The following is a 13,737-nucleotide window of genomic DNA, read 5'->3' as shown; positions in this document are numbered from 1 at the left end:
GTTATAGATCGTATTAAAATCATTTGAGTGAAATAGTTAACTGGATGTCTCTCCTTAGAGTTTTAAATACTCGTATCCTTGGAAACGACTAGAATTCACTAACAAATCATGCCACACAAAGTCACGTGATACATGTTGCCATGGAAACATTTCGAAACATATTGCTTAGTAAAGTTACGCAGTTGAGCAGGAAAAAAGAAACAGTCTCTTAATCTCAGGATATGGTGCATCAACGTTCATCAAAATTAAGGATGCTGTATCACATGCCTACTGCGTATAGGCCTCGATGTTCTAGTTAACGAAGCCGCGATATAACTGGAATACTGTTGAAAGCTGCGTTAAACCCAACCCACTCACTCTCATTAACGTTAGGTTTTAAACCAACGTACACATCACTGCCGATAGATGGTTCCATGAATATTTTTAGATGTTTCTGCTGTATGTTGGTATTAACAATGTATCGTTCCAAGACTTGTCACAGTGTTGAGCTTACATAAGGGAGGCTAGGCACGGTCAGTTGATGCCCTAACAAAGGACATGGTGAAGACCCTGGATGATACGCATAATTAATGAAATTAGCAGCACTTAATGAAATTGTTGGAAAAAGTAGAAATGAGAAACAGACTTTGTTCTTTTCAACACATGCACGTTTTGGACTTCAAATAAAACTAGAGGCTATAGAAATGTGTCACGGAGGCTTATTTTTGAAGTTTCATGTTTTTTAAAAGTTAAACATAAGCAAGCCTTTGATCCTAGCCGATTTTCTTAGAATCTCTAGATTAAAACGGGGCGGTCGGGTAGCCTAGTGGTTAAAGCGTTCGCTCGTCACGCCGAAGACCCGGGTTCGATTCCCGACATGGGTACACTGTGTGAAGCCCATTTCTGGTGTCCCCCGCCGTGATATTGCTGGAATATTGCTAAAAGCGGCGTAAAACCATACTCACTCACTCACTCACTAGATTAAAACATTAATAAGGTATCATAAAAAAACATCTTGGGCAACGCACTTGTTCACCTTTTGGTTCATTCGTCTGTGATTGAATATGCCTGAAGTAAAAGACTTGATGCGAAAGAAAGAAAAAACTAGTTGTTAACCATTTCAACATGTCTGATTAATTTCACACCATTATTCCAAGTTTTCCAGAACTTGAACATTTGACATTTCCTTTGGGCCAAAGAGGGCCCTTATCCTCCTCGTCCTCTGATTCGTGGCCCTTAAATAAAAGTTCCTTGGTTTCACAATTTTAATTTTATGATTTGTACACGTTACAGTTCATTATAACCCGAACTACACAGAGACAATGTGTCAGTTTAACACCTGGTGTACAGTACATTGTCTCAGTGAATCATAGTACAGTGACAATGTCTCGACCCTGGAAGAACATGGACACCATCCATGGGTTACACTTTGTCTCGACCTTGGAAGAACATGGACACCATCCATGGGTTACACTATGTCTCGACGCTGGAAGAACATGGACACCATCACTGGGTTACACTTTGTCTCGAGCATGGAAGAACATGGACACCATCACTGGGTTACACTATGTCTCGACCCCCCTGGAAAAACATGGACACCATCCATGGGTTAACACTATGTCTCGACCCTGGAAGAACATGGACACCATCCATGGGTTACACTTTGTCTTGACCTTGGAAGAACATGGACACCATCCATGGGTTACACAATGTCTCGACCTTGTAAGAACATGGACACCATCCATGGGTTACACAATGTCTCGACCTTGTAAGAACATGGACACCATCCATGGGTTACACAATGTCTCGACCTTGTAAGAACATGGACAAAATCCATGGGTTACACTATGTCTCGACCCTGGAAGAACATGGACACCATCCATGGGTTACAAAATGTCTCGACCCTGGAAGAACATGGACACCATCCATGGGTTAACACTATGTCTCGACCTTGGAGAAACATGGACACCATCACTGGGTTACACAATGTCTCGACCTTGTAAGAACATGGACACCATCCATGGGTTACACTATGTCTCGACCTTGTAAGAACATGGACACCATCACTGGGTTACACAATGTCTCGACCTTGGAAGAACATGGACACCATCACTGGGTTACACTATGTCTCGACCCTGGAAGAACATGGACACCATCCATGGGTTACACTATGTCTCGACCCTGGAAGAACATGGACACCATCCATGGGTTACACTATGTCTCGATCCTGGAAGAACATGGACACCATCCATGGGTTAACACTATGTCTCGACCCTGGAAGAACATGGACACCATCACTGGGTTACACTATGTCTCGACCTTGGAAGAACATGGACACCATCCATGGGTTACACTATGTCTCGACCCTGGAAGAACATTGACACCATCCATGGGTTACACTTTGTCTCGACCCTGGAAGAACATGGACACCATCCATGGGTTACACTATGTCTCGACCTTGGAAGAACATGGACACCATCCATGGGTTACACTTTGTCTCGACCCTGGAAGAACATGGACACCATCACTGGGTTACACTTTGTCTCGACCTTGGAAGAACATGGACACCATCCATGGGTTACACTTTGTCTCGACCTTGGAAGAACATGGACACTATCCATGGGTTACACTATGTCTCGACCCTGGAAGAACATGGACACCATCCATGGGTTACACTATGTCTCGATCCTGGAAGAACATGGACACCATCCATGGGTTAACACTATGTCTCGACCCTGGAAGAACATGGACACCATCACTGGGTTACACTATGTCTCGACCTTGGAAGAACATGGACACCATCCATGGGTTACACTATGTCTCGACCCTGGAAGAACATTGACACCATCCATGGGTTACACTTTGTCTCGACCCTGGAAGAACATGGACACCATCCATGGGTTACACTATGTCTCGACCTTGGAAGAACATGGACACCATCCATGGGTTACACTTTGTCTCGACCCTGGAAGAACATGGACACCATCACTGGGTTACACTTTGTCTCGACCTTGGAAGAACATGGACACCATCCATGGGTTACACTTTGTCTCGACCTTGGAAGAACATGGACACTATCCATGGGTTACACTATGTCTCGACCCTGGAAGAACATTGACACCATCCATGGGTTACACTATGTCTCGACCCTGGAAGAACATGGACACCATCCATGGGTTACACTATGTCTCGACCTTGGAAGAACATGGACACCATCCATGGGTTACACTATGTCTCGACGCTGGAAGAACATGGACACCATCACTGGGTTACACTTTGTCTCGAGCATGGAAGAACATGGACACCATCACTGGGTTACACTATGTCTCGACCCCCCTGGAAGAACATGGACACCATCCATGGGTTAACACTATGTCTCGACCCTGGAAGAACATGGACACCATCCATGGGTTACACTTTGTCTTGACCTTGGAAGAACATGGACACCATCCATGGGTTACACAATGTCTCGACCTTGTAAGAACATGGACACCATCCATGGGTTACACAATGTCTCGACCTTGTAAGAACATGGACACCATCCATGGGTTACACAATGTCTCGACCTTGTAAGAACATGGACAAAATCCATGGGTTACACTATGTCTCGACCCTGGAAGAACATGGACACCATCCATGGGTTACAAAATGTCTCGACCCTGGAAGAACATGGACACCATCCATGGGTTAACACTATGTCTCGACCTTGGAGAAACATGGACACCATCCATGGGTTACACAATGTCTCGACCTTGTAAGAACATGGACACCATCCATGGGTTACACTATGTCTCGACCTTGTAAGAACATGGACACCATCACTGGGTTACACAATGTCTCGACCTTGGAAGAACATGGACACCATCACTGGGTTACACTATGTCTCGACCCTGGAAGAACATGGACACCATCACTGGGTTACACTATGTCTCGACCCTGGAAGAACATGGACACCATCCATGGGTTACACTATGTCTCGACCCTGGAAGAACATGGACACCATCCATGGGTTAACACTATGTCTCGACCCTGGAAGAACATGGACACCATCACTGGGTTACACTATGTCTCGACCTTGGAAGAACATGGACACCATCCATGGGTTACACTATGTCTCGACCCTGGAAGAACATTGACACCATCCATGGGTTACACTTTGTCTCGACCCTGGAAGAACATTGACACCATCCATGGGTTACACTATGTCTCGACCTTGGAAGAACATGGACACCATCCATGGGTTACACTTTGTCTCGACCCTGGAAGAACATGGACACCATCACTGGGTTACACTTTGTCTCGACCTTGGAAGAACATGGACACCATCCATGGGTTACACTTTGTCTCGACCTTGGAAGAACATGGACACCATCCATGGGTTACACTATGTCTCGACCTTGGAAGAACATGGACACTATCCATGGGTTACACTATGTCTCGACCCTGGAAGAACATTGACACCATCCATGGGTTACACTATGTCTCGACCCTGGAAGAACATGGACACCATCCATGGGTTACACTATGTCTCGACCTTGGAAGAACATGGACACCATCCATGGGTTACACTTTGTCTCGACCCTGGAAGAACATGGACACCATCCATGGGTTACACTATGTCTCGACCCTGGAAGAACATGGACACCATCCATGGGTTACACTCCGGAAGTCGGGGCGGACGTTGTCATTTTCAACTTTCTGTTTTTTTATTTTTAATGTTATGTTCAAATGAAGAAATCAGATTTTAAGTGCAGACTATTCTCGCTGGGTTTTTAACTTGCATGTCTGACATGTGAAGGTATAGGCGACACGTTGATCGGAGGTCACGCACAAAGCCAATGTACATTTCATAATAAATATGTATAAACTGTTTGCTGATAACGGCGTTTTTTCTTTTTGATATTCTTCAACATAGTTATTTAAAATTCAAATACAGTTATCTGTTTAAGGCGTCTAAGGCGCCGCAATTCGCTGTGCTGAGTTGCGGCCCTTGGGCACGCCAGAAACCTATGATTGTAGGTTCGAATCCCGGTTCGCCCCGATTATGTTTCCAGGTTTGTCAGCACCATACCCGTGCTCGTGGGTTTCACAGAAGTGGTAAACGTCTGAGACCTGCATCACCTCGGGCTTTCCTCCCACATTAAGCTGACACGCCGCGATATAACTGGAATACTGTTAAAAGCGGCGTTAAACCCAACTCACTCACTCACTCACTCATGAGTAAAACAGGGGCACAGCGGGTATCGTTTAATCTTACAGGTTTTGCTCTGAAAGACAATTATATAAATCATTAAGAACTGTCGTGAAGTGGTGGACTCACACCAACCACGTGGCTAACATTCACTCCAACCACGTGGCTAACATTCACACCGAACCACGTGGCTAACATTCACACCAACCACGTGGCATACATTCACACCAACCACGTGGCTAACATTCACACACAGATCCACGGAGCAAACATTCAGAAATATCCGCGTGGCTAACATTCACACACAGATCCACGTGGCTAACATTCACAAACAGGTCCACGTGGCTAACATCCACACAGAACCACGTGGCTAAAATTCACACACAGATCCACGGAGCAAACATTCAGACAGATCCACGTGGCTAACGTTCCCAAACAGATCCACGTGGCTAACATCCACACAGAACCACGTGGCTAACATTCAATCTGATCCAAGTGGCTAGCATTCAGACAGAACCACGTGGCTAACATTCACACAGAACCACGTGGCTAACATTCACACAGAACTACTTGGCTGACATTCACACAGAACCACGTGGCTACCATTCACGTAGATCCACGTGGCTACCATTCACACAGAACCACGTGGCTAACATTCAAACAGAACCACGTGGCTAACATTCACACCGAACCACGTGGCTAACATTCACGCAGATCCACGTGGCTAACATTCACACCGAACCACGTGGCTAACATTCACACAGAACCACGTGGCTAACATTCACGCAGATCCACGTGGCTAACATTCACACAGAACCACGTGGCTAACATTCACGCAGAACTACGTGGCTAACATTCACACAGAACCACGTGGATAACATTCACGCAGATCCACGTTGCTAACATTCACACAGAACCACGTGGCTAACATTCATACAGAACCACGTGGCTAACATTCACACAGAACCACGTGGCTAACATTCACACACAGATCCATGTAGCAGACATTCACACAGAACCACGTGGCTAACATTCAAACAGAACCACGTGGCTAACATTCACAGAGAACTACGTGGCTCACATTCACACAGAACCAGGTGGATAACATTCACGCAGATCCACGTGGCTAACATTCACACAGAACTACGTGGCTAAGATTCACACAGAACCACGTGGCTAACATTCAAACAGAACCACGTGGCTAACATTCACACCGAACCACGTGGCTACCATTCACGCAGATCCACGTGGCTAACATTCACACCGAACCACGTGGCTAACATTCACACCGAACCACGTGGCTAACATTCACGCAGATCCACGTGGCTAACATTCACGCAGAACCACGTGGCTAACATTCAAACAGAACTACGTGGCTAACATTCACACAGAACCACGTGGATAACATTCACGCAGATCCACGTTGCTAACATTCACACAGAACCACGTGGCTAACATTCACACAGAACTACGTGGCTAACATTCACAGAAACCCACGTGGCTAACATTCACACAGAACCACGTGGCTAACATTCACAGAGACCCACGTGGCTAACATTTACACAGAACTACGTGGCTAACATTCACGGAGCCCACGTGGTTAACATTCACAGAGACCCACGTCGCTAACATTCACAGAGACCCACATGGCTAACATTCACACAGAACTACGTGGACCTGGCAGGTTATTTGTCGTTGTACTCAGACGCCACGGATTGGTGTTCGTGCTATCAGCCACCGGTTTGTGTGCACAACGAATTGCGGTGCATTAGAAGATCATTTTTTTCGAATCAAGAAGCATTTTGTCTGGTGGTTGGATAGAGAACATTGTTAAAAGAATGATGGCGATCTTGTTGCGAATATCAATTTTCCTAGATACATTTTGTCAATTTGCTTACTTACTTTGGAGATTTAACGTGCGCTTTCCGACTGTAGCGTATTTCGCACACGGGCCCGGCCAGGCCATTTAATGCGTTTCCGAAAGGGGCGAAAGTGGTCTGTGCAACCCAAGAGGGGGCTTTAGGGGTTGCTTATATAGAATTTGGGAATTTTGAGATTTGGAATAGAAGCCGATGGGATTGGGGGGAGAACTAAGGGTGCTTGGTATGGTGGATGTTTGTTTGTTTATGTGATTTTGATTTGGTAGATTATTGTGTTTTTATATGCGTTTTATTAGTTTCGTTTTGATTAAGAATACGCCTCAGGCCTTGAAGTTTTCTAGTTTATTTTGTGGGTTTAGTATTGCTTCTAGAGTGAGAGCCTTGTTTAGATTAGGGGTGTTTGTAATGCGGTTCGATGTGTTAGGTAGTGTGTGCAGTGGATGAGTGCGTGTTCTGGGGTTTCTAGTTGTTTGCAGTGTGGGCAGTTACCTGTAGTGTGTTTTTTTTAATTCTTTTAAGGTGGTTATTTAGGTTGGTGTGTCCTGTTTGGAGTTTAGTGATTACTCTGTCGATTTTGTTTGATGGATGGAGAATTTTTGGTTTGGTTAGTGGTTTGCTGAGTACTTTTTTGATTTGGCTATTTGAGTTTAGATATAGGTTATGCCATTTTTTGGTGATTTTTTGCTTGTTTACACTTTTAATTTCTGATTTTGAGATGGGTAAGTTTAAGCTTTCCGAGAGGTTTTCATCACAAGTATTCAAATGCCCAAGTGATAGTGCTGAAATCACACGCTCCGTAATTGGCTGCCAAAACAAATCTATTTGGAGGCGTGGCGTATTGCTAATAGCACAGCGGGGACAACTGTTTTCATTAGCTGATATGTGTGCTGCGTTTATCTGTCTTGTAATTCTTAGCTGATATACATATACTGTTTCTGCTATTTCTGTTAATCCTACATAAATAACACCATTACATACATTGTTGAATGTGTGAAACGTCCTTTGACACCAGCTGCGCTCGGCCCTATTCCACACAATAGATGCCTGTCACGAACTAATCCCCTGAGTAAACAAATGAAGGCATAGTCAGTGTTGTTACTGGGGTAACAATAGTTGTGGACACGGTAATCAAATGGATGAGCAGACAGACAAAAAACGTAATGTATTAAAAAAATCCGAGGCGAAAGCAGGCAGAATGGGCGTCGGCCCGATCTTCATCATCGATGAAACTGGGCAACGCGCCAAACACCGGGAACCAGTTTTAACCCTATAACGGGATTCCCCGCACTGGCGGAATTTTTCGTTTTGGGGACGATTTCGCCTGACGTTTTTTATCGTCTGTTTTACGCTTTTTCCGTGTTTTTATATTCAGTTTTGCTCAGGCATTAGTGATTAAGAATGCCCTAAAGTATTAACATGTGAAAAGGTGCTATGTTGACTTTACTTGCCCTTTAAGGGGAAAGCACTTCAAGCAAATTGCCATTCCAAGCCTCTGTTATTCACGTCCCTCAGACACTGGTCGGCTGCGTCAGATTGTATTTATTCGATTGATTACACTTAATTACACAGAGACTGTGTCCCAGTTTCACACAGAGGTTTAATTACAATGTCTAAATCCCAGACTGGGAACCAGTCCACGGAGCATACATCTCTTTTGATATCTGATAAATATATTATCACACAGTGTTATCGTTATAGTGTTGTCGTTAATACACTCATCTGATACACTAAAACTTTGTATCTCGACCCGATAAATATGCAAATAAGGTCACTAAGAAGGAATTAAATTACGGTTATAACGATCTCAAAGGGACCACTAATTTTAGTTCGTCATAACCGCAGTTTGTTATAAGCATATATTCAGCATATAAACAGCAAATGGCCGGGGGAAAAGGTCAGTTCGTTGTATACGTCAGTTCGTGATAAGCGTGTCCGTTATTAACGTAGTTTACTGTACTTTTGATAGGGTCAATACACCGATTCGATGCCGACGTTGGTACAAAGAACAATTAGCAAACGTTCCTTCCAACTTCCCATCATTTAAAAAGTGAGTGAGTGAGTTGGGTTTAACGCCGCTTTTAACATTATTCCAGTTTTATCCCAGCGTGTCAACGTAATATGGGAGGAAAGACCGGCGTGATGTAGGCGAAACCGGGATTCGAACCCACAATCATAGGTTTCTGGTGTACCCAAGGGACGCAACTCTGCACGGCGTGGTTGGGTCCATTCAGAATCTAAGGCAGGTTGGACACTCCTAATCAACCAGTCCGATTCCTTTCTGTTTGAATAACAAGTTTCAGGTGTAATCAGCCAAGTATTGATCTCACGGATCGATATCGGAATAATCTTCGTGCGTCCTGGTCTGGTTCCCACAATGCTCCGACAGTACATTACACGACAGTGATGGTAGATTGTACGAGTGCTTCTTAAAAAAGGGAGACCGTCTCTCGTGGTGTAATGGACAAGGCGTCTGCCAGGTGACCCCCTCTGTGGCGTAGTAATAACACACACTATATATATTTATATTTACAGACACCCACCCACAGACACACACGCAACACAAAACACACACACCACATACATACACAGACACCACACACAAAACACGCACAGACCACATACATACACAGACACCACACACAAAACACACACAGACCACACACACAGATACATAGACACACTCACACACCACACACAATACACACACACCAAGAGCGCGCACACCACGCACACACGAAACACACACATAGACACATCAGGCACACACACTCCCCGCGCACACACACACCACCCACACGCACATACCCTACTCACACAAACACACACACACATACCACGTACACTCATACCACACACACACATACACACACATACACATCACACACACCACACACAGCACGCGCGCACACCACGCACACACAGAAACACACACCCCACATACCTCTCACAGACACACACACCACGTACACCCACACACCACACATACACACACACATACACCACACACGCGCACACACACCATGCACACACAGAAACACACATGACACACACCTCTCACAGACACATACAAACACCACACACAGAGACACACACACCACGCACACACATTACACACACGCCACGCACACCACATAAACGTGGCTATATAAGTGCAATAAACTTGAATGCGACGTTAACCCCATTTCGCCTCGCCTCGCTTCACCAGGATCTGCTGAGAATAAACATGGGCACTTGTATTCAAGGCGAGCTACTTCTGCAGGTTAGCAACTGGTACTGATTGACTCTGCAGGTAAATACTAGAGCAGCAGTTACTCAGTCGGAGGTTGTTCCTGTATTGTTTGGATCTACATGTCACATCAAAGAGAGAATACCAACAGGGTGAGTTTAAACTGTTCTACAATTTATTGTATTAACAATGAAAATATTATGTGAATAAACAATGCCAATGTAACAAATGTAACAAATCTTGTATTTTGGGATAATACTTTCTGAGTGGGTTAGATCGCTGACTTTGTGTGCTGACGATAAGGTGCCCCGCTGGGAGTGTGTGGGTTCGAATCCCGGATGGGACTCAACCCAAAAGAATACAAGAATTTGAACTTTTACAGAGAAAGTGTCATCCCAAATATAACATTTGTTACAATGCAAGTAGTACATAAACATATGGAAAGTGTTTAATATGCGAGCAGAACGAGCGTCAGATCCATGACAAGTAACAATCTGCATTCAACATTGTAAAAGCAAAGCGCCCCAATAAGTAGAACAGCTGATCTGAGAGGTGCTTTTTTCAGGTGAGAATCATGCGAACAAAAAGAAGCGAACATAAAATCTATATAGTCAACACATAGTCAGATCTTTGAGTGTGCTTATTACTAAACCGTAGCACCAATGAAAGGCAGGTCACAGTGACACCGTAGCGTACAACCATCAATGCTACCCGATGTTACTAAATGCGGTGTATAACCACATTATGTACAATTCAAATTCAGTGTATAATGTCATTATTACACTCCACCAAATTCAGTGTATAATGTAATTATTACACTCCACCAAATTCAGTGTATAATGTCATTATTACACTTCACCAAATTCAGTGTATAATGTAATTATTACACTCCACCAAATTCACTGTATAATGTAATTATTACACTCCACCAAATTCAGTATATAATGTCATTATTACACTCCACCAAATTCAGTGTATAATGTCATTATTACACTTCACCAAATTCAGTGTATAATGTCATGATTACACTCCGATAAATTCAGTGTATAATGTCATAATTACACTTCCACCAAATTCAGTGTATAATGTCATAATTACACTCCAGTAAATTCAGTGTATAATGTCATTATTACACTCCACTAAATGCAGTGTATAATGTCAGAATTACACTTCCTCCAAATTCAGTGTATAATGCCATAATTACACTTCCACCAAATTCAGTGTATAATGTCATTATTACACTCCACCAAATTCAGTGTATAATGTCATTATTACACTTCACCAAATTCAGTGTATAATGTCATTATTACACTCCACCAAATTCAGTGTATAATGTCATTATTACACTTCACCAAATTCAGTGTATAATGTCATTATTACACTTCACCAAATTCAGTGTATAATGTCATTATTACACTTCACCAAATTCAGTGTATAATGTAATTATTACACTTCACCAAATTCAGTGTATAATGTCATAATTACACTCCACTAAATTCAGTGTATAATGTCATAATTACACTTCCACCAAATTCAGTGTATAATGTCATAATTACACTCCACCAAATTCAGTGTATAATGTCATTATTACACTCCACCAAATTCAGTGTATAATGTCATTATTACACTTCACCAAATTCAGTGTATAATGTCATTATTACACTCCACCAAATTCAGTGTATAATGTCATTATTACACTTCACCAAATTCAGTGTATAATGTAATTATTACACTTCACCAAATTCACTGTATAATGTCATAATTACACTCCACTAAATTCAGTGTATAATGTCATAATTACACTTCCACCAAATTCAGTGTATAATGTCATAATTACACTCCACCAAATTCAGTGTATAATGTAATTATTACACTTCACCAAATTCAGTGTATAATGTCATTATTACACTTCACCAAATTCAGTGTATAATGTAATTATTACACTTCACCAAATTCAGTGTATAATGTCATAATTACACTCCACTAAATTCAGTGTATAATGTCATAATTACACTTCCACCAAATTCAGTGTATAATGTCATAATTACACTCCACCAAATTCAGTGTATAATGTCATTATTACACTCCACCAAATTCAGTGTATAATGTCATTATTACACTTCACCAAATTCAGTGTATAATGTAATTATTACACTCCACCAAATTCAGTGTATAATGTCATTATTACACTTCACCAAATTCAGTGTATAATGTAATTATTACACTTCACCAAATTCAGTGTATAATGTCATAATTACACTCCACTAAATTCAGTGTATAATGTCATAATTACACTTCCACCAAATTCAGTGTATAATGTCATAATTACACTCCACCAAATTCAGTGTATAATGTAATTATTACACTTCACCAAATTCAGTGTATAATGTCATTATAACACTCCACCAAATTCAGTGTATATTGTAATTATTACACTCCACCAAATTCAGTGTATAATGTAATTATTACACTCCACCAAATTCAGTGTATAATGTCATGATTACACTTCACCAAATTCAGTGTATAATGTCATTATTACACTCCACCAAATTCAGTGTATAATGTCATTATTACACTCCACCAAATTCAGTGTATATTGTAATTATTACACTCCACCAAATTCAGTGTATAATGTCATAATTACACTCCACTAAATTCAGTGTATAATGTCATAATTACACTTCCACCAAATTCAGTGTATAATGTCATAATTACACTCCAGTAAATTCAGTGTATAATGTCATTATTACACTCCACTAAATGCAGTGTATAATGTCAGAATTACACTTCCTCCAAATTCAGTGTATAATGTCATAATTACACTTCCACCAAATTCAGTGTATAAAACCATCATTACACTTCCACCAAATTCGGTGTATAATACCATAATTACACTTCCACTAAATTCAGTGTATAACGTCATTATTACACTCCACCAAATCGGATTTTTAATGACACTATGTACAGTTCTATTTAATCCTGCGTATTATGTAAACTGCCGGACAAAAGAAAGTATACTCTTATGTTTGATTGCGGCTAAAAATGAAACAATGAAAAAGGTGTAGTTTATCGATGGTGATGTATTTGATACGGGTATCATCAGGTATATTACACGCATCATATCAATGAGTGAGTGAATGAGTGAGTTGGATTTATCGTCGCTTTTAACAGTATTCCAGTTATATCATGGCGTGTCAGCTTAATGTGGGAGGAAAGCCCGAAAGTGATGCAGGTCTCAGATGTTTACCACTTCGGTGAAACCCACGAGCACGGGTATGGTGCTGACAAACCTGGAAACATAATCGGGGCGAACCGGGATTCGAACCAACACTCTTAGGTTTCTCGTGTTTCCAAGGGACGCAACTCTGCACAGCGAATTGCGGCGCCTTAGACGACTGGGCCACCATATCAATGAGTATCTCGCAGCAGGTGACGTGCACATGACGTCTCAGGGAACATGG

Source organism: Haliotis rufescens, unplaced genomic scaffold, assembly GCF_023055435.1.
Source record: "Haliotis rufescens isolate VD_foot unplaced genomic scaffold, xgHalRufe1.0.p SCAF_43, whole genome shotgun sequence".
NCBI lineage: Eukaryota > Metazoa > Mollusca > Gastropoda > Lepetellida > Haliotidae > Haliotis > Haliotis rufescens.
Note: the sequence above shows the minus strand (reverse complement) of the source record.